Source organism: Mustela putorius, unplaced genomic scaffold (genome assembly GCF_011764305.1).
Source record: "Mustela putorius furo isolate JIRA1106 unplaced genomic scaffold, ASM1176430v1.1 tig00003875_pilon_pilon_pilon, whole genome shotgun sequence".
Classification (NCBI taxonomy): Eukaryota; Metazoa; Chordata; class Mammalia; order Carnivora; family Mustelidae; genus Mustela; species Mustela putorius.
Window position 1 is genome coordinate 12,292,776 of NW_025422026.1, and position 24,461 is coordinate 12,317,236.

Consider the following 24,461-nt stretch of genomic DNA (forward strand, 5'->3'; position numbering starts at 1 on the left):
CATGCTCCTGGATTGGAAGAATAAATATTGTGAAAATGTCTATGCTACCTAAAGCAATCTACTCATTTAATGCAATCCCTATCAAAGTACCATCCATCTTTTTCAAAGAAATGGAACAAATAATTCTAAAATTTACATGGAACCAGAAAAGACCTCGAATAGCCAAAGGGATATTGAAAAAGAAAGCCAACGTTGGTGGCATCACAATTCCAGACTTCAAGCTCTATTACAAATCTGTCATCATCAAGACAGCATGGTACTGGCACAAAAACAGACACATAGATCAATGGAACAGAATAGAGTGCCCAGAAATAGACCCTCAACTCTACAGTCAACTAATCTTCGACAAAGCAGGAAAGAATGTCCAATGGAAAAAAGACAGCCTCTTCAATAAATGGTGCTGGGAAAATTGGACAGCCACATGCAGAAAAATGAAATTGGACCATTTTCTTACACCACACACAAAAATAGACTCAAAATGGATGAAGGACCTCAATGTGCGAAAGGAATCCATCAAAATCCTTGAGGAGAACACAGGCAGCAACCTCTTCGACCTCAGCCGCAGCAACATCTTCCTAGGAACAACGCCAAAGGCAAGGGAAGCAAGGGCAAAATGAACTATTGGGATTTCATCAAGATCAAAAGCTTTTGCACAGCAAAGGAAACAGTTAACAAAATCAAAAGACAACTGACAGAATGGGAGAAGATATTTGCAAACGACATATCAGATAAAGGACTAGTGTCCAGAATCTATAAAGAACTTAGCAAACTCAACACCCAAAGAACAAATAATCCAATCAAGAAATGGGCAGAGGACATGAACAGACATTTCTGCAAAGAAGACATCCAGATGGCCAACAGACACATGAAAAAGTGCTCCATATCACTCGGCATCAGGGAAATACAAATCAAAACCACAATGCGATATCACCTCACACCAGTCAGAATGGCTAAAATTAACAAGTCAGGAAATGACAGATGCTGGCGAGGATGTGGAGAAAGGGGAACCCTCCTACACTATTGGTGGGAATGCAAGCTGGTGCAGCCACTCTGGAAAACTGCATGGAGGTTCCTCAAAATGTTGAAAATAGAACTGCCCTATGACCCAGCAATTGCACTATTGGGTATTTACCCTAAAGATACAAACGTAGTGATCCAAAGGGGCATGTGTACCCGAATGTTTATAGCAGCAATGTCCACAATAGCCAAACTATGGAAAGAACCTAGATGTCAATCAACAGTTGAATGGATCAAGAAGATATGGTATATATACACAATGGATTACTATGTAGCCATCAAAAGAAATGAAATCTTGCCATTTGCGACAACATGGATGGAACTAGAGCGTATCATGCTTAGTGAAATAAGTCAAACGGAGAAAGACAACTATCATATGATCTCCCTGATATGAGGAAGTGGTGATGCAACATGGGGGCTTAAGTGGGTAGAAGAAGAATCAATGAAACGAGATGGAATTGGGAGGGAGACAAACCATAAGTGACTCTTAATCTCACAAAACAAACTGAGGGTTGCTCGGGGGAGGGGGTTGGGAGAAGGGGGTGGGATTATGGACATTGGGGAGGGTATGTGCTTTGGTGAGTGCTGTGAAGTGTGTAAACCTGGTGATTCACAGACCTATACCCCTGGGGATAAAAATATACGTTTATAAAAAATAAAAAATTAAAAAAAAATAAATCGAAAAAAAAAAAAAGAAATCCATTTCCTTCATTTCTGCGTCTGAACTGAGAGGCTGATGTCGACTGTGGAGTCCACCTGAAGAAATAGAACATGAGGTGACAAGCACAAAGTGAAACAGAAGGCCTCAGCAGGGCCCATGCTGGTGAGGCCATGAGGATCACACCCCATTGGCTTTCTGGTAAATCTCCTCTTCCTGACCTTGAGCTTCCCCTGGAACCCTCCGCATGTCTGTCCTCGAGCAGGACAAGCTGATCTCTCCCATTCTGGTTCTTTCTGACTGATAGACTGATTCCTCAGCAAATTAAAAACATTATTAACACATCTCCTATCTAGTTCTGGTTTTGGTCACTTTTAAGAAATATTCAGTTTCAAGATTCCTTCTATTTATTTTCCTGACTTTTCCCTCAGAATCATCCAAGTTCCTGGATATCAGAAAAGACATTTCTGGTTCTACTAGCCTTCAGTTGAAGTGCTTTATTCCATGTTAATTTTTAACCTCCACGTCTCCTGGCTCTGTCTCCAGGATGTGTAGCTGGGCACCGTGTAGGTGACTCCAACTAATGACCACCATGTTTGTTACCATCTCTGGTTGTGAAATCCCTATGCTCTGGTCTCCCGGCCAATGTCAGCCCTCTCCCAGTCCATGGTCCTGCTTAGTTTTCTGTGTTTCCTTCTCTTGGGGTCTCATTAGCTCCAAGGGACTTTTTTTTTTTTTTTTTTTTTTTTTTTTTTTTTTTGGTATTACAGAGAAACAAGCAGGCCCACAGCCCAATAAACTCTGTTAGCCATTGCCATGTTGCCACTGGGCACTCTGTCCGAGGTGGAACCACTCCTTCTCAGGAAATCTCTCTGTCTTCACTGGCAGCACATGCCCAAAGAAATCAGACCCTTGTTTGCTGTGCTTGAATTTTAAGGAGGAAGCCAGCACACTCAGTTCAGAAACATGGCCCTCCTACTACTCTCCTGACTCTTGAGTTTTTCCTTGAGTATCAAGGTTTTTCCCAATATGGGAGGAATCTAATATCTCATTCCTCAAATTTTATTATTTATTAATATAATAAAGTTAATACAATGATTGATAATATATACTATAATTGTATGATAATATATACTGTAATATATACTTCTGTATTATCATATAATTATAATGTTTAATAATTAATATATGAATATACTATTTTATACACACACACACACACACTTTTTTTCCAGTTTTCTGGCTTTACTCCTAGATTGGGAAGGAGACAAACCATAAGAGACTCTTAATCTCACAAAACAAACTGAGGGTTGCCGGGGGAAGTGGAGTAGGGAGAGGGTGGTAGGGTTATGGACACTGGGGAGGGTATGTGCTATGGTGAGTGCTATGAAGTGTGTAAACCTGGTGATTTACAGACCTGTACCTCTGGGGCTAATAATACATTATATGTTAATAAAAAATTTTAAAAAATAAATAAAAAAATAAAAAATTAAAAAAGAAATTAAAACACTTGTAGCAAATTGAACGGGAATAAATGCATCATACGTAAAAAAAAAATATCAGACTCAGAAGTACTAAGAAAATCCATTTCTCCCTCAATAAAACCAAGTGTTTGCCAGTGTTAAGGGTCACAATAAGATTATTTTCTGTGTCTGGGGCCAATTTATTATCTTGATATCAAAGAAATGGGAAAGAAGATGCCTGGGTGGCTCAGTAAGTTAAGCCTCCGCCTTAGGCTCAGGTCATGATCCCAGGATCCTGGGATCGAGTTCCACAATGGTCTCCCTGCTCAGTGGGAAGTCTGCTTCTCCCTTTCTCTCTGCCTGCCCTCTCCACCCTGGCTTGTGCTCTCTCTCTCTCTACTCTCTCTCTCTAACAGAGAAATAGAATCTTTAAAAAAAAAAAAAGAGTGGGAAAGATCCCTGACTATTAAGCAGGAGAGGAAAAATGGGTCCATTTGTAAACCATAAATAAATGCATTTGGAAGAGGTTCACTGAGGTCGAGAGGTCAAGGTCAGCAGGCTTAAGGAATGGCTATGAACATGGGTGAGTAAAACTGTAGGAGTCTCAGTGAGGAAGGTGAACGTCACCCCTGCAACCAAGGGGACAAACTAGGTACACCAGCCATCAAGACTTCAGACACGTAGATCCTCTGCCAGATACGCTTGTTTTCAGAGCCTGTGAAGTAATAAAAGGTGTTTCAGAAACATCTAACTGCAATGGTCACTAATCTGCATGTGTTAATGCCCTGTAAGTGGCAAAACCCAGTAAATTCTAAATGACCTTGAAAATGCTGGCCGTTGGCAGTGGCTGCAGCAGCAACCTGGCGGAAGATCCCCGAACCTTCTCCCCTTGGGGAAGAAACAACATTAGGTGGTTAAGCGGTTGCTGGACCAGAGGAAGGAATCCTCTGAGTTACTGCTCTAATTCCACAACCCGGGTTCCTAGCATTGTTCTCTCCTCCACCCCCTTCCAGCAATTTACTGAGGAATTTTCAAATAAGAAAACAATTTGGACCCCAAAGCTAATTGGAATCAATAGTTAATGTTTCTCCCCAACTCTCGAAATTAATTACAAAATGATGTATGTTCACTTTGATGCCAGACTATGGATTTCTAAGGAAAACTTCCCCCCAGCGGCACCTTTTCAGCAAGAAGTCCGCTGCATGTAGTTTGTCATGTCATCCCCTCCCCCAACCACCTTCCTCGTTTTCTCCCGGGCACTGGTGCTATTGTGTCCAAGGATTAGCTGCACTTGAGACAAAAGGAACGAGCCTCCAGGTGCATCAAGCAAATAAGGGGGTATTGATAGAGGTGAAGGCAAGGGGCATGGAGGGTCAACCCTCCTCTGTAAAGCGCTGTGGGTCCAAGCTGACTCCTTCACCAGCAACATGGGCTGGCAACTCTTTCTCCGACTAGCACAAGGCAAATGCATCTTAAAAGGTGGACTGCAGTCCAGCCAGTGGCCTTGGTTCTGACTTTGCAGGGGGGAGTCTGGATTTTAAGAGGTAAATGGATTCTGCTTTTCATCTGGGTGCCTTAATAAGTGGTGTTCAAGAACTTTCAGGTGGAGATCATAAATTATCTTTAGATGGTATCGGGGGACCTGGATGGCTCAGTGGGTTAAAACCTCTGCCTTCGGCTCAGGTCATGATCCCAGGGTCCTGGGATTGAGCTCCACATCGAGCTCTCTGATCAGCAGGGAGCCTGCTTCCCCCTCTCTTTGCTTATTTCTCTGCCTACTTGTGTTCTCTCTCTGTCAAATAAATAAATTAAAAAAATCTTCAAAAAGAAAAAAAGATCTGTAGATGGTATCATTAACAAGACAACTGGTATACTGGGGCACCAGGGCAGCTCATTTTGTTAAGCATCTGCCTTCAGCTCAGGTCATGGTCCCAGGGTCCTGGGTTTGAGCCCAGCGTCAGGCTCCCTGCTCAGTGGGGAGCCTGCTTCTCCCTCTCCTCCCAGCTCACCATCTCTGTCACTCTCTCTGTTTCTCTCTCAAATACATAAATGAAATATTAAAGAATAAAAAGAAAAGAAAAGAAAAAGAAAAGTGGCACACATAGGATGCTCAATACACATGCCTTTGATATGTCCTTTACTTGTTTTTTCCAATACAGAAACCCTATAGTACATTTGGTTGTCTGTAAGCCTGTTCTTACTCTAGCCTACTCATCCTGCATGTCCCCAAGCAGAGATAAGAATAAAGGTGTCATGGTGGTCTTTCCCTGTGGGAGAAAAAGAGGAGCAGAAGCCAAAGCCCCCTCACATTTTCAGAAGAGAAAAGAACCATACCGGACTTGAATGTTGGACCAGAATGTTAGAAGAGATGGATAGCAGTTAGAGACCACCGGTGCTGGGCTTGGCTGGCTCAGTGGGAACAGCCAGAGTATTCAGTAGCTGCAGAGGAGGGGGCATATAGTGGGATGGGTGGTCTCAGGAAAGCCAAGATACAAGTAAGACCAGTGTGCCTCTTGGTGAACTGTAAGGTTTTTTGAGATCAGTGAAGGACAGGCTGGGCTTTGGCTTCCATGAGATCGGTGTAGGAATCCTAGTTCTGCTCCCGATGGCCTTCTTGACCTCTGTCCATACTCAGCTCCTCTGGGCTTGTGTTTCTACATAGTAAATGGGAATAATATCCATCTTAAATGATTGGGGGAAATATTGTTTTAGTCCTTTAATTAAATGTTAAAGCAATAAAATTGGAACTAGGTTGTGTAGAGATTTGAGAGAGAAGGGGGTAGGGATCTGTGAGGTATTGGAAGTTTCCAGAAAGTGAGAAGAGGCAGGAGGCAGCTGGCTTCAGGGACTCTCTCTCCCAGTCTGTCTCTGCTTCCTCTCTCAGACCTACTTTCTCCACACGGGGGAGAGGGTAGTACAGCAGCCTCAGTTCCTTCCCTCCCATATGCCAGCTTTGCCACCAGCAACAGTCTGAGATTTGCTCCTTCTGACCCCAAGAGAAATACTCTGATTTGACCAAATGCCCCTCCCTGGCCCAATCAACAAGAACATGCCATTCAGATCACAAGATCAGAGTCAAGGAAGAAACATTCCCCCGAAGAGTCTTTTGGGCAGACAGACCAATAGTGCTGATGAGCTGTAATGGCTGATGGCAAGATGGTGGTCTAGGGACTTGGATCCGAAGCATCTTCTGGATTCTAGGCAACCCACAGGTGCAAAAAACTAAAAATGTTGAGTGATCACTTCATGCCAAGACATTTTGTATAGTATTTCACTTAACTCTCATATCAATTCTTAGACCAGGTAAGCAGTATTACATTTTCAGCATGAAGTAATTGGGAAATTCAGAAGGGTTCCAACTTCTAGCAATCACACATCAGGAGTACGTTCATCTGGCTCCAAATCTTGGGTTCTTTCTGCCTTTCTGGGTTTCCAGAGACCAAGGGGCCTTCCCGTGTGTTACAACATATTCCCCTCATTTGATTTTATTGAGGCCATGTTTGCTTAAAGCTCAGTGCAATATTCAAAGACACATAGATCTAGGGCTCTACCCCACCCTGTTTTACTGTGAAAAAAAATCAGTCTTTCTCACCATCTGCCAAATAAAAGAAAGCAGCCGCTCTTTCCATCTATTCCCTCCAAGCTGTGGAATTCTTACTTTGCATAGTCATGAGATAAAAAAGAGGGCCGTGTTCTAAAATGTTAAAAGCCATGTTAAACCCATGACCTCAGTGAGTAATATTCTCATGAGGGAAGACAGTAGAAGTGGAGCCAGGCCAGCTGGGGGTTGGTCTACACGCTGGTAGTTGTGAGTAATTGGTAGCACCCTAAATGTCTCCAAGCCCCAGGTTTCTAATGGACAGAATGGAAATAAACTAAATATCATCATCCTAGAATTGATGCATTCACTGGTGCACTATTCTTTTATTTTTTTTAATAAAGTATTTTTGATTGATTCTTTTTATGTAGCATTAAATAGCCTGGTCAGTGTTGCATGCTCTTATGAAGCTTTGGGTTGTTCATTCCAAGTGAATTCCCACTGAGGGGAGAGATAGTGGGTGGCTGTGTGGGTTTCCAGCAGATATCCCATATGTAAAATCTTTTCATGCACCAGTTGCTAGAAAGTTGAGTCATAAATATTAAGCTAGTGACACAGGATTGGGAATGCAAAGGTCATTGCTTATGGTTAGGGCAAGAGAAGTTGAAGATTAGAAATGGACACCCAGAGAAAGTAATGCCCAATCAATGTCCAGTAATAGGAAGGATGAACCAAACAATTACACTAGGCTGGTGTCCCTTTGAAATGACACCTGTGATATCCATGTGTAATAATGAACAATGTGGCCAGGCAGATGCTTTGATTATAGCAGGATTGACCTTGCTTTGGAAAGGCATGAGAATATGTTATCCAAATACACAGAATACTATTTAAGTTGCCAAGACACTATAAGAATAACTGCACACCCATCCCAACGAGACAGATGTTGCAGTGGTGAAAATTATATTCCAAATACATCTTGTTTTGTTGTCCCTTCCATTGCCAACTTGGAAATAATACAGGATTCCAAGGTTAATTTACAGGAGATGAAGTCAGAAAGAAAGGTGGTATAGATGAGCATGAAGTCTACAGGATCTGAATTCAAACAAAATGTCTATGAATTTTGCCGACCTCCTGGTTTAAGACATGGAGGGAAGCCAAGATGTAGTATTTTTATAGCTGAAAATAAAGATACAAGTGGCAATTTTCTTTGCTGACTAGGGAGGGTAAAATAGCAATAGAGAACATTTAGTAAATATTTACTATTGCCAGGCACCACGTTAAACACTTTGCACATATTCCTTGACCCTGGTAACAATGCTTGCAACTGTTATGTTACAGATGAGGAAGAAAGAAACAGATAGGTTAGGCTAGCCTCCTGAGGCCACTCAGCTAGAGAACAGTGAGGCAGCAATCAAATCCACACAGTCTTCCCCAAAGCCCTGGATTCTTCCCCAAGTACATTGGCTAGAGGGATAGAAAAGATGCAGAACAGCAGTAAGGAAGAATTGGACCTTCCTGAACAATTACATGTTAATGACACAGGTCAAATGCTTAGCTGAGCTGGCACAGGGTAGGCACAAAAAAGGTGGGGGAAAGCCAGTTCCATCCTTCGTTTCTCTCCCAGTAAAAATCAACAACAATCCTGAAAACTTAAGAAGGTCCTTTCCAATCTTGGAAGTGGCCTTCCACAAGCGAACAAGAGGAAACCCTAAAACCTCCCCATTAAATAAGAAACTTTTTACTTGACAAAGGGAAATTCGATTTTAGCTTTGAAGTATGAAAAGTCCGTGGAAGCCAAGGAGCAGATGATTTCAGACAGCAACACACAGAGCAGGGAGCTAGGCAGGTGGGGCAAGGCTGCGATAGAGGCCGGGTGCAGGGGTCTGACCCCGCTGCGTGGATGTCTGGGTCTCCAAGAAATAGACGTGGGAATCGCTAGTGGCTGCACATCTGGAAAACGAATCCCCGGGATGAATTATGTGCAGATTATTTTGCACTTGCACAGGAATTTCTGTTTATTCACAGTTGAGGAGCATAAAGAAGAAAACCTGTTTCACACCTGGTGTTTAATTTAGAAGGGATTGCTTCTCGAGCTGAAGGGAAAGCCATCTGAACTCTGCTGTCCTGGCAATGCTTTAGGGCTCCAGCAGCCAGGCAAGGCACGCCAGGAGCACCTGGAGCGTTTTGCAGTGTGTCCCATAAGGGTCTGTGTCTGGGTGGGGGTAGGGAAGAGGAGGGGAGCAGGCGATGTGTGAGCACAAAACCGCTCCTAGGTGCAGAGACACCAGTCACAGCCTGAGGGGGAGGGGCCCCCAAAGACCATCAGGCTCAATCACTAAGCTTCTCTCTTTTCCCAGATAGCTTCATAAATGTCACCAGGGACTCAGACACCCCTCGCAGCTACTCATCCCAGGGAACTCCCCCAGTGCGCCTTTAATTTCACTGGGAATTCATCTTACTCTTCGGGTTTGCTGAGTGTGAAAAGTCCAAGGAGAAACCAATCCATTCTATTAGCCCCAAAGCAATGGTCTATTGTGTATGGTCAGAGAGGTATCTCACTGAGCTGAGCTCTGGGAACTTTTAAATTAAGTTCTTCCTGCTACAGAAGCTGCTTTTTCTCCAGTGGAGTCCTGGCTCATTGTAAGCAAAATGGAAATGTCCCTTGGCATTTGTAGCATGCACATGTTCACATTTAAAGCCACTCCTTAATCAAACCAGGCGGTTGTTGGCTATACCCATGATCTCTGGGAGGGACAGGAAACTTTTATATCACTTAGAAGGGGGGTTTGCAGAGCAAGCCATATGGAAATTATGTTATTGATTAGGGAACTGGTTCCACCTTGCAAAAGACTTATTGAAATACTGGTTTCAAATCAGTGTCTTATCATATCTACAGGGAGTGTCCAGAACAAAGTAAAATAAAACAAAAATTCTTTTTTTGTTTGTTAATGAGACAGACACGGTTCTGGTTCACACTTGCTTTTCTTCATATGGCCTACCCTTTAGGAGTCCAACAACAGCTAATACATTTAGTAAATATTCCCATCTATGATATATGTCCAAGCTCATTCATTCCCTCATTGGAACTTGCTACCTTATACTTGTAGAAGAATCATGAACTGTAACAGTAGTTAAGAGTTTATTACTTAAAGGATAAGTAATAATTCCTTACCCTTAAAGGATAAGGAATGGTATCATTTTTATTAATAGGACACTATTCTTTTTAAAAAATCACCCTTCCATGGACAGAGAGTGGGGAGGGCAGGAGAAATTAAGAGAAGACGGTGTTTTCAAATCTTGGCTTCTCCTGTATGGCTCACTGGCAGGGGCCAGCAGTAAAACCTCTTTTGCTAAATGTCGTGAGTTTAACGAAATTTACAATCGAGAATGCAAAGTCATCCATGGGGTGTACAGAAAAGAACACGCCTATACATCTTCTGGCTCTTGCTCTGTATCTTGTTTGTGATAACATGTGGTTCAGAAAATTAAACCTGAAAGGATACCAGGCACTCATTTGATTATAGTCCCCTTTCTACACTTGAGGAAATGGAGACCAACGGTACGGATCTTCCCAAAAGAAGAAAGGATATTTATATAAACTTGTTATTTTCACATTTCCTTCCTCTGAGCTAGGTCAGAAAGAATGGATATTAAAAGGAACTCATCACCAGTGTCCAAACCAAAATGAAAGAAAATGATTAAAAGAAGACTGTATTTTTGTCTTGAAGAACCCCTAGAGATCATCTGGCTGTGCTTTGGTTCTGTAGGTCAGATAGGAGCTCCAATCTACCACTGCATGACCTTGGAATCATGGGGCATGAGCTGATCAGCTATGGCCAGAGACTGAGGGTAGCTCTTTCATAGATTCCATCCAGTAATAATCTCTCAACATCCTTATGAAATAGAGATTAAAATCCCATTTTTTTTTCTCAAATAAGGAAGCAGAAGGCTAGTGGGTTTTTGGTTTGTTTTTATTTTATAAGACTCTCTCAAAGGCAAATCAGCCAATTAGTAATAAGGATAGGCCATGGGGTACCTGGGTGGCACAGTCGGTTGGGTGTCCCACTCTTGGTTTCAGCTCAGGTCATAATCGCAGGGTTGTGAGTTTGAGCCCCATGTGAGGTTCTGCACTCAGGAGGGAGTCTGCTTTCAGAGGATTCTCTCTCTCTCTGTCTGCCCCTCCCCACACGCATTCTCTCTCTCTCTCTCCAATAAATAAACCTTTTTTAAAAAAAAGATTTTATTTTATTTTATTTTATTTGACAGAGAGAGAAATCACAAGTAGGCAGAGAGGCAGACAGAGAGAGGGGGGAAGCAGGCTCCCTGCTGAGCAGAGAGCCCGATGCAGGACTCGATCCTAGGACCCTGAGATCATGACCTGAGCCGAAAGCAGAGGCGCAACTCACTGAGCCACCCAGGCACCCCCAAATAAAGCTTTTTTTAAAAAAAGGTGGACCAGGACTGCTGAAATGGGACTAAAATCAAGTCTTAGCCCAAGAGAATAAATTACTAAACACTTTCTTTGTGCTGGGTCCAGGTATGTGCTAGTTCAGTACTTATTCTGTGTTTTCTCAAATATCCTTAAGAATAGCTGGTTTTGTGAAAAAGAACAGCCTTGAGATGAAATGAGGATCGTTGCTAGAATTTGCCAGGTCCTAAGCTCATGTCAGGTGACCTGAAAAAGTGGTCATTTGTTTTGCTGCAGAAAAGACTTGCTCACTCCTAAATAATGGTTCCCCATTTTCTTACACCAAGAGATACCTCCAAATATAAAATACTCATAGCATAAAAAAATGATTTGGAATATTTCAGACATTGTTGAGCTGTCAAAAATATTTATCATCATAATACACAGTTTGATTAAAGATGGTTTCATGACAAGACATGTTTCTTTACCAATCGCCTCCTGCCTGTCTTGCCAGAGATGTTTCCCATCATATTTTCTACATGTGTTTGACCATCTGATACTAACTGCTGGTCTCTGCTTACTTATTGGAATCTACTTATTCTTGTCTTGGCATGGAATGTCTTCCATCTCCAACTTCTCTACCTAGGCAATCCCTCCTTTCTTATGAGTTTTCACTAAAATTCTTTTTACTCCCCAAAGTTCTCCTCAATTTTATGGTAAAGAATGAGAAAGGGAAAGGTAACATCAATTAATCTTCAACTCTATACCAGGAACTGTGCTAAGAATATGGTATGGCTTATCTCTCCCGGTACTAAGTGGATTGCAGATGAGAAGCATGGAGGGAAGAGGAAGGGATATCTCAGTAAGTTCAGAACCCAAATTATTCAGATCACAAAGGTTCTAAATTAGAAAATATTCAAAAGTGACTGTTCAGAATTAAAAGTACTCTAATTACAAAGGTTCCAAGTTGATGGCATAAAGACATATTATTTTTTATGGGTGATGAGGCATCTGGTTTCAACGTATTTGCTCATTCTCCTTGTTCTATGTTGCACTGTCAATGGACAGCCATCTGGCCAGCTAGATGCTCAGACACAATCAAGACTCAAGGTAAGTATATCTTGGGGATGAATGTATCTTCTTTGGGAATATAGAACTTTCCTAATATTATATTCATACCCGTAACTCAAGGCCATTCATTCTTACAAAATCCAATGAAATAATATCATTACGGCAAGTAGGTCATTCCATGGCTAACAAGGAGATGCTTTGAAAGTATTAGTGAGTTATTAAAGATTATTGAGTGATGGGACTAGGGGAGGTGGTTTAGGAAATGCTCGATGCAGAAGGCATGGTTCTGATTTCTCTCACAGAGTGGGTTTTGAAGAATGGGCAGGGCAGAATAGATTGGTTGGTTAATTTGTTAAGCTTAGAAATGTATGCTTCTTAATAGAGCTGTCTGTGCTGGAGAAGATTATCTAAAGAAACCAAGACCATAGCATGAAAAAGGGGAAATGATTTCTAGGCTAATCACTTAGCCCCACCTCACTCTCCTTGGTCTTTCTCTTGAGTTCACAGCAGTGTTCTCTCGTGACTCATTTTAGAGTAGAAGGGACTCACAGTCACTGTCTAAATGGAGTTATGGTCCATGGTCAGTCCCATCCACCCATGTTAGACCATTACATGACATAACACAATGTGTGTGAAAGTTAAGTGCATCCACCTGTTTTGCTGAGTGGCCATGGGAAATATTTTGTACATGTGCTTTGGGGGGGGGGGGGGGATAAAGGAAAGACATTTATCTTAGCTTTCTGCTTCCTATGATGACCTGAGGCTTTCATTTTAATAAGGAATTCCTCTCTTGGCAGAGAAGGAAAACAGATGGTATATCTTTAAGTACATAATGTATGCTTCCTCCACATTATTTTTGGAGAGCATGAAGTATGATGAAGGGAAGTGAACTCATGCTGCGAGGCGCAGGCCCTGGGTTTGGGTGCCTGGGATAGCTTCCATATTTACCAAGGTGATGGGTTTTCCGGATTCCCCCTGCCATCCTCATCCTCGCAGGATTTGTAAGAACAACTGTTACTCAAAGAGAAACCATATGGTTCCAGTCCGTGAGTGACTAGTTTGTCTAACCTTCGTGGGTTTTCCAAGAACCATGATTAAAAATTAGATGTCACTAATACCGTTCTGGAAAGCTCATTAGCACGATTCTTATAGAAGCTGCTTAGGAAGTAATCCTCACATTCTTTCTTGTGCTTACGCTGAACTCAAGGTTACTGTTGCTACATAGGTTGTTAAAAAATGCCTTTCTGGGGGTGTCTGGGTGGTTCAGTGGGTTAAAGCCTCTTCCCATCGGCTCGGGTCATGATCTCAGGGTCCTGGGATTGAGCCTCGCATCAGGCTCTCTGCTCAGTGGGGAGCCTGCTTCCCCTTCCTCTCTCTCTGCCTGCCTCTCTGCCTACTTGTGATCTCTGTCTGTCAAATAAATAAATAAAATCTTTTTTAAAAATGCCTTTCTGCCGACAGATGTAGAAGAGCAACTTTATAGCCTTAGGTGACAAGGCTGAACCATTCCCAAAAGATGAGTGTGAATTTTCAGGAAAATGCCATATACGATTTCAACAAATATATATTCAGCACAATGTCAGGTAGGGTCCTCTGGCCCAAACTCAGAACTGCGTGAACAATTGGGGCCCAGTCGGCTCACACGACTGGAGATCCGGAATGGGGGTTTCTTGCCTGATCTTCACCTACGGGTTCTGGTCCGGTTTCTCTGTCTCTCTTGTGGCCGTGCCCTCCTCTATGTATCCACATCAGCCTCAAGCCGAGCACAAAGGCTGCCACGTTTCCAGCTCATATTTGTGCATTTGGATGATGAGAGCATTGGAGAAAGAGTAACTTCTGGAAAACTGCTCAGACAAGTAAAGAAAAAAAACGTCGCCAACAAATGTGTCCTCACCTCCTGCCTGACTGCTATTCTCGCCCGTTCAGACCGTGAGGAATTCCATGAAGTTTCCTTTGTTTCAGAGACTGGGAACCAATGTTCATCTTCAACCCCTTGTCACTGGATTAAGAAGGGATTTATAACACTTATGGGCCACTTTTCACAGAGGAAATGGTGGATCTGTCAACCATGGTAAGTCTAGCCTGCCTGACTGTTCTGACAGATACATGAAGTCCCTGCAGTATTCTTTCCTGCCCTTTCTGTGGGGTGTTCCCAGGTCTCACTTCTAGAAGGCTGTGGCAGAGAGGAATCAGAGCATCGAGTTCCACGGATCAAAAACCATCTAGTCTTCAGGGCCGTACCCAGTTTCATTATGTATGTGTGTGTTTCGGTGCACACCTCTGGTAAATTCTTTTTTTTTTTTTTAAGATTTTTTTTTTTAATTTATTTGACAGACAGAGATCACAAGTAGAGAGAGAGGCAGGCAGAGAGAGAGGAAGGGAAGCAGACTCCCTGCTGAGCAGAGAGCCTGATGCGGGGCTCGATTCCAGGACCCCGAGATCATGACCTGAGCCGAAGGCAGAGGCTTAACCCACTGAGCCACGCAGATGCCCCTACCTCTGGTAAATTCTCATGACAGGACTGTCATAGCACTACCTGAGGTATCATGCAGAATATGTTCCTTTGATTGATTTAGAGGACATCAGAAGTCTACATTTTTGAGATGGAGACATGACTTAATTATGGAGAAGTGCATACATACTAAGCACATGGTTCGCTATATTTTTGTGTGTTTGTCTCAGCGGAGGCCAAACTGACCTACAGTGACAGGTACACATCTTAAGTACAATTTGATAGCTTTTGATAAATTAATCATGTGTGTCAATGACACCCCAAATAAACACAGTATTTTAAAATTCTCTCAACCCTGAAAGTCTTCAATTTATCCCCAGTGCCCCAGAGGCCATCATTTTGGTGAATTCTATCAAGACAAAGTTTTGTCTGTTCTTGAATTTCATAAAAATGGAACCCTGTACACTCTTTTATGTTGGACTTCTTTCAGTCCAAAAGATGATTTTGAGGTTTCTTCATATCATCATTTCTTATTGCTGAATAATACACCATTGTATAATTATATTATGGTGTGTTTACACATTCTCCTTCCAAAGGTATGTGGCTGGTTTTAGTTTTAGGCCAGGGCACATAGGCCTGTTGTCCCCTTTAAGGAAATTGCCATGTGTCTCTGTTGCCTAAGAAAGGCTTCTCTTTGGGATTCCTTATAACTTCCTTTAGTCCTCATCTTTGATGGTCCTGTGGCAGACTGTGGTTATTTTACTCATCCTGGTTTCTGTTGCTCTCATGGAAATAAAAACCCTTTGCTTTCTTTACATCTTAACCATAAGTGAAATGTCTCTTTAAGGACTGGTGTTTGTCCTTGGAAGGGGTGTGTGTGCACACATCCTTACATACATGTACGTAGTTGTGTGTGTATCATTTCCAGGAATTAGCAAGAGGAACGTATGCATGTGCATACGTAATCATGCATGGAGGTGTGCTTTTTTTCCAGAAGTTAAAAGGAGGAAGTTGAAGGAGTTCCTGAAGACAACACGAAGGCAATGTATGTCCCTATTACAGTAGTGGAGAAAACGTAACCCTAGAGCATGAACATTTTCCTGGAAGGTGCTGCTGGACTTGGAATGTTAATACATTTCTCATGGCCAACCCTCTGCACATTTTATTAAAAACAAGCTGAATAATTTGCAATTGGGGAAATATATTTTAGGGAATTTTAGAGCCTCTGATTCCCTGATTGGAAGGGTAAATCCCAGAAAAAGTTCTCTCTGGATAGAGGCTGAGTCTTTGCTGAAGAGGGTAAGAAATTGTATGGTTAAAATTTGAAAAGCATGGTTCTCTGCCAGAGGGTGAGTCAGGATAGAATTCAACACGGAGATGCAATGCTCGTGTTTGAGGGGGATGAATATAAACAGGTTTCTCATAAAATGCTGAAGTGTCATCCCCTCTTGATCTTTCTAGTTATTCCCAGTCTTATGATAAGTTATGTAAGTTGTATACAGTTTTGGGTTAGTGGCCATTGGGAGAAAGGATCCAAGGAACAAGGACCCAAGTGCTTTTCAGGGAAAGATAAGAGATGGTTTATGGGAAGATGGATATGAAGGTATAGAGAAGCTGAGTGTGAAGCCAGACCAGCCAAGCAGAGTAGGAAGAAGAAATCAGATACCCCCATCCCCAGAAGTGTGACAGGGAAAGGGCCCCTGGGGAACAGAAATGCTAATTGGTGGACTACCTATGGGGGGGGGGTCATTTTCAAAACTAGTTAGTGGATTTTTTTTTTCTGGATAAAAATGTGAAATCACCAGAACCACCCATGTTCTTACCTCTAGCCATGGTCATACTTTTGTTTAATTCCCAACAGCAATGAAATAAGTTTTGATAACATCTCTTCTAAAGTTTAAAAAAAAAAAAAGTGTTTGAAGTAGAGAAGGGGTAAGAAAAGTAATATTCATTGTAATATGAAAAATAGTAATTATTGACTACAGGCCCTAGGTTTAGAAAGAAAAGGAGGTTGAGGAGAGCAGAGAGATTAGCTACCCTCCCCAAGGATATTCTTTCTTCGCTTCGTACCCAGGATGGCCCCTGGAAGAAGATATTCATGAATAAATGCACGTGTGCCTCACCTGAAGTCACAGAGATAATGACAGATGGAGAATTCATTCTCTGCTGCTGCTGTGAAAGGTGTGCTTTCCATTTCTTATAACTGCTCTCACCTTCCTCAACCCTCGCTGAATCCCAGTTGAAGTGGGCATGGGATGGGGAGTGGTAGTAGGAGTCAGAAGCACTAACTTGATAATAGACATATCTGGACATCGTCAAGTTCACATGGTGCCATCCAGATAACCCAGTCTCCCTCCAGATTATTACTCCGCCTTTCAAATTTTGCCCCCTTCCTTCTGTTTACCAAAGTTAACCTCCGGCCACGTGGAAGGGTGGGTACACTTGAGCTTATGGGAGTCAGTGTTGGAAAGGATGTCCTACTTCTAGGTGGATAGGCACAGTGTCATGCTGTGGACCTGCTGGTCTCTGAGGTGTTGTCCTTCATCAGCCTGGTCCTTGATCCTTCTGTTCCTGGTGCTGTGAGCATCCCATGTGGAACAGGGGCAGGGCTGCATTGCACTTAACTACATGATGTTGGCCTGCCCTGCTTACTCTGGGTTTAATACACTCTAATGGCTACAGAGGCTCATACAGGATATCACTCTGATGACCCTTATAACCAGCAAATGTGGCTTCTATTACATGAAATAACCATTCACATAAGCCAAAAAGTACATAAGCCAAGACTTTTAATAGTCACTTGGAGCTGTCCCAGTCTCTATCATCCACAATCCACAGGGCTAATTAGACCCTCGGCAGTGGCCGTGTGATTCTGAAGGGAAGTGCTGTGACTTCACCCAGACCCTAACTAGCTTCCACTGCCTCCTGGATTCTGGCCAGAGAGGGCATGAGGACGGAGGACCTCTTGGTCTGTCTCACTCCTGTCTCTCTTCCTTCGCACACATTTCGGTGATCAGCAGGGACAGAGTTTCTTCCAGTCTGTTCAGAAAGACTCTGAAATGCTGTTTCCTTAGGGCAGGACATGCCACGGTCTGTCTTCCCCAGCCGTATGATCTGAGTACTCCAGACTAGTTGTCCACATGAGACTGAGAAACAAACAGGAATGAGGGATGTCTCAGGATAACTTCAAGATATTACCAACATTACAAAATAGTCTCAGAGGGTGACAAGCACAACTGTGTTGTTTTTCCATTTAAGACCCATTAGTAAATAATATCCTTAAGAAAAATATTTCTGAACATCGCTTGAATCAGATTTGATCTCACCTCAGTTATATTTGTGGCTACAGGGAGCTGAGACTGCTTCTTCTTTATTTGCTTTAGGCCATCATTAGATAATAATAAAAAAAATGCTCATAAAAGGGTTAACTTTATAGAAGGTCCTAGAAATAGCCCCTGGGCCTCCAGCCAATGCCGACTCAATGCCTTCATGGACGTTCTGAAAGCTGACATTTTTGTGTGACTCTGCACTCAGCTGCAAAGCAATTCCTCAATTCCTTTTTTTTATTTCTTTCATATGTTAGCAAGCAGCTCTACGCATGCTAACCACTCAGATGGTTGGTTCTTCCACATAGCGACAGCATCCGCAGGGACATCTTGAAGCACACCCCAGGGCAGGTTATTGATGGGAATGATTTTAGATTACTCATGCCAACTTCCGAGAGGTCTACCAGCTGCCAGCAGCAGTGAGCCATTAGTTTTAAGTGTTACTGGTTGATTTTAAATCTGAGATCCTCTCTGTGTGACAGAACTCCTGCAAACCGAGACTCCCCCGTTCCATTGGTGGTGACCTGCCAGAAAGGAATCCATGCAGACAAAAACCAGAGGGATACGGATACTGAAAAGAAGGTGTTTCTACATCTCATTTTAGTTCAATTTTAACTTTTGGTTTAATGGCTCTAATTTCCAAAATATTGACAGACCCAAGTACTCATGACCCTTATACGGAGGCATATGTGTGAAATCATCAAGGTTAAAACAAAAAACTATAATCTGCCCAAATGAGAGCCAGCTCCATGTGATTACCTTACTCGAATAGTTTTTCTCTGCTGTTGTTCTAAACCAGTGGTTTTCACCTTGACTATACATTGAAATCATCTGGGATGCTTTAAAAAAAAATATGGACGCCTGGTTCTAATCCTAGAGATTCTGATTTAATTGTTCTAGGGTGTGGTTTTTACAGCAGGAGTTTTAAAAGTTTTCCAGGTGATTATAATAAGCAGTCAAGGCTGGGACTCACTGCCGTAAGCAGTAACAGGTGTTCGAATAGTGGGTGTAGGCTGTGAAGGGGAAGATGCTTAGCTGCGCATTAGCTGTACCTACCCATTGAAAGTCAAAAAAGCATAACCTAGGGTCATCAAACCATTTGTGTTTGCCTGAGAGTATCCTGGTTTTAGTACTGAAAATCCCATATGCTGTGCAAACCAGGACTAGGGTCATATGAGTCATAAAACCTGCTGGGAGTCCCTGCAGAAGGTGCAGGAGGGAAAGACATTGGTCCAGAGCCAAGGAGAGTATGAAGCAGTGGAAGCAGAAAGGACAGCCCTTTGCTGGGAGGAAACCAAAGCTAACCTGGTCTGGACTGGGCAATATCAATGTCAAAGAGGTCAAAGCCCCGGGGAAAACCTTGGCTGCAGGGGTCGTTGGCACTGTCAGTTCTTGCTGTTGGCATATGTCTTGACCTTGGATCCCATGCAGCAGCCCCAGCTCTTCTGAGGGTGGAATCAGACTCATCTTCCCCCCAAGTTCATTGCTCTCTACAGTCTTCTGTCTCAGTTCTCCAGCCAGTTTAATCCCTGTGGAGAATCTCTGTTAGCTCAGAAACACCATTCCCTCTCAACCTTCAAGGTCTTTGCTCATACTCTTCTTCTGCCTCTTCCTCCCACACCGTCAGGGGGAAAGAGGCTTCTTAAAAAGACTGACCTAGTATAATGTTTTCCAACATTTTTATTCATTATTGTTCTCCCAATAGACATTTAAGACATTTTTTTCCTAATTGACACCCCATAAATTTTTAATAGCAAGAATATGTTATATATCTGTTTATGTAATGCAATCCTTGTAATATCTAAGAATTTTCTGCTTCTCCATCCTCAAGAACCAATTTTTGTCACCTTAGGGATTTTATAGCCCCACTGAGAGTGCATGAACTAATATTGTTCTCCCATAGAATTTTGTACTTCCCTTTATCTTGGTCCCACTGTACACAATTCAGTCTTCTATCATAACATCTGTAATATTTAATAACACAGACTTCAAATTATTGCCTCCATTTGTAAGGGCAGAGACCAGTTCTAATTAAGCACGTGGGAGTTTGCATTTTCCTTTATCCACTGGCAAATGCCTGTCACATGTTAGGTCTTCAATAAACATCTGGATGAGGGAAGGCATATGTGGCTCAGACTTCCCTAGTCCTCACCATCCTATAATAACTGATCTCCCCATGCATATCCCATTCATTTGGGTCTTCTGGACATGCCCTATGTCCTTCCCAAATGACCTCAGGAAATCTCCAACATTTGCTGAGACTCAAGTTTTCTGGTTTCTTCAACTAGTTAGGTCCCCCTGCCTGTTGTTCTCACTTACCATGTTCTCTGTGGCACATTTTCTGAAGTGCAGGAGTGTCATTTGAAACTCCATAGAGGCAGAAACTCTCTCTCTCCAGCAAGTCCTTTATTTCAGAGAAAGTAGCAGAATGGATTCTCTGGTCTCATAAATGTAAAGCAAGTCATTTTGTGCTGGGGTCTGAGCTGGCCAGTGGGGTCCTGCCCCTGCCCCAGTCTCTATACCCACTAATATAGAGAAGTTAGAGGTTGCACAGGGAGATGGAACAAATTTAAGTAGAAGCACCTTGACCTTCTAATGGGATGAGTTCAAGACCCAGATCCCATCCTAGAGACTCAAAGTAACTGAAATGAGGCCTGTGAGGTGAATTTCACCATGACTCTCCAGAAAGGATTAAGCTATCAAGGAGGTGACTGCTTGAGGGTATGCAATGAGACAATGCTATGATCTTAACCCAACCACTAGGGCATGCTTGGGGAACATGGCTCTGAGTCTGACTGAAGAGAATGACCACTCAAAGCCAACATAATTGAGACCCAAGCCAAATGAGATGCTGAGCATCTATGGCCACTAAACACAGCTGGAGAGGAATTGCCACAGTTCCCTCTGAGAAGCCAGAGTGGTAACATGGTGACAGTGAGTAAACTTCAGTTTTGGACAGTCCATCCTCTTGGATTACATGACCTTCTTAGGGCTGATGTAACAAATCGCCACAAATTTGGTGGTTTAAATATTTATTCTCTTCCAGTTCTGGAGACCAGAAGTCCAAACTCAAGGTCTGAGCAAGACAACACATTCCCTCTGGAGTTTCCAATATGGAGGAATCCATTCTTTGCCTCTTCCAGCTATGAGAGGCTATCGGGCAACTGTGTGAACATGATCACACATAATCACACTGCCTCTCTTCTTCTCCGTATCTTCTCTTCCATCTGTCTCAAATATCTCTCTGCCCTCCTCTTATATAAGGACACTTGTCATTGGACTTAGGGCCCGCTGGATAATCCAGAATCATCTCCTCATCTCAAGACCCTTCGTTACGGCTGCAAATACTCTTTTTTGAAAGAAGATCACATTCAGGGGTTCCAGGGATGAGGACTCGGACAAATATTTTTTGGGCCCACCATTCAACCTATATCACAGGGATCAAAGCTAATTTCTGAAGAGCACAAGAAACTGTATCAGGGAGGCAAACCTCTAACTTCCCAGGCAGCCTAGCTTCTGCAATACAGTGGGTAATCAGGCAGATGACAAGAACACTGAAAACTGTGTGACTCCCCTGAGATTCTTCACATGTCACAGGAGCCTGTAAAGTGCACATGTGTGCCTCACTGTATGTGCATGTGTGTTTGTCTGGGAAGGAAAAGGGGGGCATGTGCATGTATCAGCCAAAGTCTCAGCAGGAAACAGATGGGGCATTCAAAGGATGACTGGACAGAGTCCAACGAAGGATCTTCATAGGGTGTCAACAAGGATAAGGTATCAGCATGGATTTTGCTTCGAGTGACAATGAATGAACCACAATTTCAAACTTCCTAGTCTCTTGTGGTTTGGGGATCAAAAGCACATCTGGCAAGCTGCATCAATGAGCCAGCTATCAGGGCTGATCAACAGATCAACAAGGGATAGTAAGACACCCTGGTCTAACAGAAGAAAGTTAGTGCCAAACTAGGGCAGAAGGGCCAAAGGAAACGTACTGTTCCCAGAGGAAGCAAGAGCTTTATCCAGCCCTGAGACTAAATGACATAGTGAGAGGAAGAGAGAAAGAGTAGACCACTGAGGAAAGCCTTAAGTGATCAAAACCCTTTGCCACTTTCTTCTCCCATCCTTTCTGTAGGTAGCCACTTCCTACTGGTTGTTGGTAGCTGGAATCCATAGGGCAGGGTGCCTGTCTGGGGCACAGGGCAGAGGATGACAAAGAATGATCCTGAGGGTTCAAGGTCAATAACCCCAGAAGGCAAGACTGCTGGTGGGAAATCTGTTGGAGTGGATGGCTATAGACTGATTTATTTCAACTATGAAACATGGTGTGATATTTTTGGCAGTAATGGTTGGTAAGATCTGGGTTTAGAAGTTGTATTCGTTTAAAGTATTCCTAGTCAGGCTGTAGGGTCCAGAAGGATGGGGATCACAGATGTCTTGCTCACTCCTATTCCCCTTTCCTGGGGCACAGTCCTAAAACATAAAAAGTATGGGGGGGGGAATGGAATGAATCAAGCCCATCCACACCAATCTGTGCTTTGGGGGAAAATGAGGTTCTTTGTGTTTGGCTCCGTTTTCAGTTTAAAAGCTTGCACACCCTCTTATATAAATTTACCCGAGCTACTTCTTGTCTATTGATTACCTGGCATGTAGAGAGATAAGCCTGAACCCTAAGAATAGATACAACCCAGGCTCCAGCTGAGATACAACAAATGATTTCATGGACAGAACTCTCAGGAAGAATCCATGATTAGGACTACTAGCTGACTGAGCTGAAGTTCAGGGCTTGGTTTTAGCCTTGAGGTGGGAGTGGGGATCCAGGGTGCTGTGTTCGAAAGGCTATACCTCAAGGGGTGATCAGAGAGGAAACAGAAGTCTTTGTTCACATAGACAGCCTTATTCGTTTAACACACATTTCTTGATTATCAGCCCTGCATCAGAGACCAAGACAGGTGCCTGGGACATAAAACCAACTAATACTCATTCTCTGTCCTCAATTACTTACACTGTTATTGGAGTGGCAGGGAAAGTATATATGTGTATATATATATACATATATATATACACACACACACATATGTATAATTAATATTAATAATATATTATTAATATTACTAATATATATTATTAATAAACATATATGTATTTCTATATGTGTATATTTCTAACTATATATATTTGATACAGATGTATTTGAGGTAGAAGGTGCCTTGGACAGGAGAGAATGCTAGTCATGGCCTGGATGTGGTTATGAGAGGGCCAGAAGTTTTTACGGATGGATATGGTGGTCCCTGAAGTCAGTCTGGCAAACGAAGCGCAAACTTTCTAAGACAGGGATGGGGAGGTCAGCTGGCACATGGAGAGGCACACTGGTGGAGGAGATGATACTGCTCTCTGGAAATTATACATCTTAGTTTGTCCAGGCTGCTATACCAGAAGCCCAGAGTCCAGGGGCTTAAACAACAAGTACTTATTTCTCACCAGCCCAGACACTGAGAAATCTGAGATAAGGGGGCCAACATAGTATGGTTCTAGAGAAGGGAATTTCTAGTTTGCAGACAGTCCTTCTCTTGCTGTGTCCTCACATGGTGAGTTGCAGAGAAAGGAAACTAGCTCTCTCCTCTCTCTTCTTATAAGGGCACCAATGCCATTATAAGGATTTTGCCCTGATGATGCCATCACCTCCAAATACTATCAGATTGGAAATTAGGGTTTCAACATGTGTATTTTGGGGTGAAGCAAACATTCAGTCCATAGCCCTATAAGAAGTTCCCTATAGTCCAAAGGAACAGATTCGGGTCCTTGAATGCCATGCATAGGGGTGCATGTGGAGATTCACTGAAGCAAGGAGGTGAGGTCCTGCATGGTATTCCACAGACTCCAAAAGCACTCAGATGGAAGGGTCTGGAGAGCGTGGGTAATGTTGGCCTTATCTCCATGTGTGCCTCAGTAGTAGTAGCCTAGAATCCCTGTAGTGGGCACATAGCCCAAGGGTCCTGTCTCATGTAGGGACAATAAGCATGGACATAGCCGATTTTTGTATGCTCCCACTTCTCAGTGAGTGGGGAACTGAAAATCACACATATCATTGGCAGTGCTATGAGGGTTTCTTTCATCTTTAGCCATTGACCCCAGTAAGTAGCAGATTCTGAGAGAAAGAGTTACAGGTCAACATGGAGGAGGCTGAAGGGACCTGTGGTCCATCAGGCAGACTGAACTACCAGGGGAAATTCCCTTTTTCATTTCAAGCACAGAGAAAAACTGAAAAATAAAATAAAATAAAAATTGTCCAATGCATACTAAAGTTTAAATCCTCTACAAAAGGCAATCCCGAAGAACAAGAATTGGAGAGATTACTTGGAGTCAATGATGTGTGGAAATGGAAGCCAGTGGTCTCATGGGCGGATCCAGGGAATGGGACAGGCCTGAACAGCACGGGGGTGGGTTCCCTGCTGCCCAGGGTGAGGACTCCTGTCCTTGGCAGAGAAACATGCCTGCCTCCCAAGGCCCAGGATGGAAAAAGAGTCA